Below are 3485 nucleotides of genomic sequence, written 5' to 3'. Positions count from 1 at the left end.
CACATCATCTCGAAGGGCTCATTCCAATCATGTGCAGTAATAACAGGTGTTGTAGTCAAAATCTTCTTCAAGCTCTCCAAAGAAGCTAGACATTCTTCATCGAATTTGAAAGGAACATTTTTCTTTAACAGAAGTCTTTGATGAATTACCGATAGAAACCCTCATGACCAAGAAAACTGCGGACTCCCTTAACTGATATTGGTGGAAGAAGATGTTCAATAACCCCTACCTTGGCCTTATCCACTTCAAGCCCCTTGCTAGACACCTTATGCCCAAGAATGATACCCTCTTGCACCATGAAGTGACATTTTTCCCAGTTGAGCACCAGATTGGTCTCAACACATCTTTTCAGCACCAAGCTAAGATTATGCAATCACTCATCATACAAAGTCCCGAACATAGAGAAGTCATCCATGAAAACCTCCACATTAGTGCCAATCATATCAGCGAATATGGCCATCATGCATCTCTGAAAAGTAGCAGGTGCACCACAAAGTCCGAAAGAAACTCGACGGAACGCGAAAGTGCTAGAAGGACAAGTAAAGGTGGTCTTCTCTTGATCTTCTGGAGCAATGCAAATCTGATTATATCCCGAATAGCCATCTAGAAGAAAATAATACTCATGACTAACCAACCTATCATTTGATCAATGAATGGAAGAGGGAAGTGATCCTTCCTGGTGGCTTTATTCAGCTTCCGATAGTCCATGCATACTCTCCACCCTATGACTGTTCGAGTAGGAATGAACTCGTTCTTTTCATTAGCAACAATTTTAATGCCTCATTTCTTAGGCATACACTGCACCGGGCTCACCCATGAACTTTCAAAAATAGGATAGATGATCCTTGCATCCAGCCATTTAAGAATTTCCTTCTTCACAACCTATTTCATGATAGGATTGAGTCTTCTATGCTGTTAAACTATTGGCTTACTTCCTTTCTCAAGCAGAATTTTATGCATGTAATAAGAAGGGATGATTTCCTTGATATCTGTTATAGTCCATCCAATTGTTGATTTAAACTCTCTCAGAATTCTGAAGAGCTTGTCTTCATCACTACCTGAAAGGTCAGATGCAATAATAATAGGCAAAGTAGATGCATCTCCTAAAAAAGCATACCTCAAGTGATTAGGAAGTGGTTTTAGCTCGAGTGTGGGAGCTTCCTCAATAGATGGCTTAAGGTGCTCCTGAGAATTTTTCTGCTATGATAAACCAAGAGACTCGAATAGCAAATCCAATCTCCTTTTCCATGGAGAAGCATTCAAATACTGAAGTTGTTCTGCCCCTTCTTCATCTTTACTATCAGATTCCCCTGTTAAGGCTCTCTTCAAGGTATCAGCCCTTAATTTGATCAAGCTCCAAAGTCACTATAGATTCGACCAACTCTACTTTTAAGCATTCCTCTTCATCAGTAGGGACTTTCATTGCATTAAAGACATTGAAAGTCACGTCCTGACCCTGAACTCTCATTGTAAGCTCCCCCTTCTGTACATCGATCAAAGTTCGGCCTGTAGCTAAGAATGGTCTCCCCAAGATAATGGGAATCTTCTTATCTTCCTCGAAGTCCAGAATGACTAAATTAGAAGGGTAGATGAGTTTATCCACCTTAATCAAGATATCCTCCACTATACCTCGCGGATAAGTGATGGAACGGTTAGCTAGTTGCAAAGACATGTTTACCGGTTTTGGGTCAGGTAGACCAAGTTTCTTGAAGATAGACAAAGGCATGAGATTGATACTAGCTCCCAAGTCACACAAACACTTGTTGAAGGACAGATTTCTAATGGTACAAGGTATCGTGAAGCATCCTGGATCTTTAAGTTTAAGAGGGAGTTTTTGTTACAGCACAACACTGCACTCTTCCGTTAGAGAAATGGTTCCCAACTCCTCAAGTTTTAGCTTCTGAGATAGAATATCCTTCATGAACTTAGCATAGCTCGACATCTGTTCTAGAGCTTCTGCAAAAGGTATGTTAATGTGCAACTTCTTGAAAACCTCCAAAAACTTGGCAATTGCTTGCCAAACTTCTGCTTATGAAGTCTTTTAGGATATGGAGGTGGCGGATAGACTTGTTTGACTCCTGTATTCTGCTCCGGAGGAGTTTTTTCAACAACATTCTTTCTTGGTTCAACTTTGCCATCCTTTTTCTCAACAGGATCAGCCAAAATTTCAGTTTCTGAAGTTTGGGAGGGCGCGGGCGCACTGTTGATGGGCGCGGGCGTGCCTACATTCTGGAATTTTTTTTCAGATTCTTCATCTTGATGATTTTGGCAGCTCGCAACCTTTCTAGAACTCAGGGTTATTTCTTTAAGTTATTCTTTGACTTCTCTCTTGCCTGGATTAGCCTCTGTATCACTTGGAAGAGTTCCTTGATGTCGATTCAATAGGGCGTTAGCAATCTGTTCTATTTGATTCTCCAAAGTATTGATAGAAACCGCTTGACTTTTGCACATAAGCCTCAACTCCTCCAATTCATATTTTTCATTAGAAGATTGACCGATATCTCCATGAGATTGTTGTTACACTCCCTGTGGCTGAAATTGTTTCCTTGGTGCATACTATTATTGAAAACCACGAGGATTGAAAGGATTATTTCCAAACTGCTGATAAGGCTGTTGTGGCTGTTGCATACCACCTTGATTATTGCTCCAGCTGAAGTTAGGATGATTGCGGTTGTTAGGATGATAAGACTGGAATAGGTTGCTACGACCTCTGATAGTTGCTCATGAACTGAGCTGATTCACTAGATATAGCACAATACTCCGTCACATGCTATCCTGCACAAAGCTAACAAATACTCATTATCGGTTGAACACCATAGTTGGTCCGAGAATCGGCCTTCATAGTCAACGCCTTTAGTTGAGCAGCAATAACTGTAGCTGTATCCACCTCCAGAATTCCTGCTACCTTTCCTTGTGGTAGCCTCTGAGTTGTATTCTGATATTCGTTCATAGCCATCATCTCAATCAGATCATAAGCTTCCTCATAGCTCTTAGCCCATAAAGCTCCACCTGATGCTGCATCGAGCATAGGTCTTGACTGTGCTCCCAAACCATTTTAAAAGCAATTGACCACCATCCAGTCAGGCATTCCATTATGAGGACACTTTCTAAGCATCTCCTTATAGCGCTCCCAAGCTTCATATAAAGATTCTCCTGATTTCTGCGTGAATTGAGTAAGAGCATTCCTGATTGCAGCTGTCTTTGCCATAGGGAAGAATTTAGTAAGAAATTTTTGAGCAAGATCCTCCCAAGTAGAAATAGAACCAGCTGGTAGAGAGTGCAACCAGCTCTTAGCTTTATCCCTCAGAGAGAATGGAAAAAGTCTCAATTTCACCACATCTTCAGAAACATTATTGAACTTGAAGGTGTCACAGATCTCGATGAAATCCCTAATGTGCATATTGGGATCTTCCGTTGGAGCACCCCCAAACTGGACTGAATTCTGTACCATCTGAATCATGTCAGACTTAATCTCAAAGGTATTA

The 3485-nt window shown here is 41.1% G+C and overlaps 1 non-coding gene across 1 annotated transcript; it reads left to right on the top strand.

Moving 5' to 3' along the window:
- The first annotated feature begins 3086 nt into the window (after window positions 1–3086).
- LOC141723088 (small nucleolar RNA R71) lies at window positions 3087–3193 on the top strand. The gene has a single exon (XR_012576081.1). It is a non-coding gene; the product is annotated as a small nucleolar RNA R71 (small nucleolar RNA).
- Window positions 3194–3485: the final 292 nt, after the last annotated feature.

The sequence above is a fragment of the Apium graveolens genome, chromosome 4, assembly GCF_009905375.1.
Source record: "Apium graveolens cultivar Ventura chromosome 4, ASM990537v1, whole genome shotgun sequence".
NCBI lineage: Eukaryota > Viridiplantae > Streptophyta > Magnoliopsida > Apiales > Apiaceae > Apium > Apium graveolens.
Note: the sequence above shows the minus strand (reverse complement) of the source record. Positions and strands in the feature narration are given on the sequence as shown.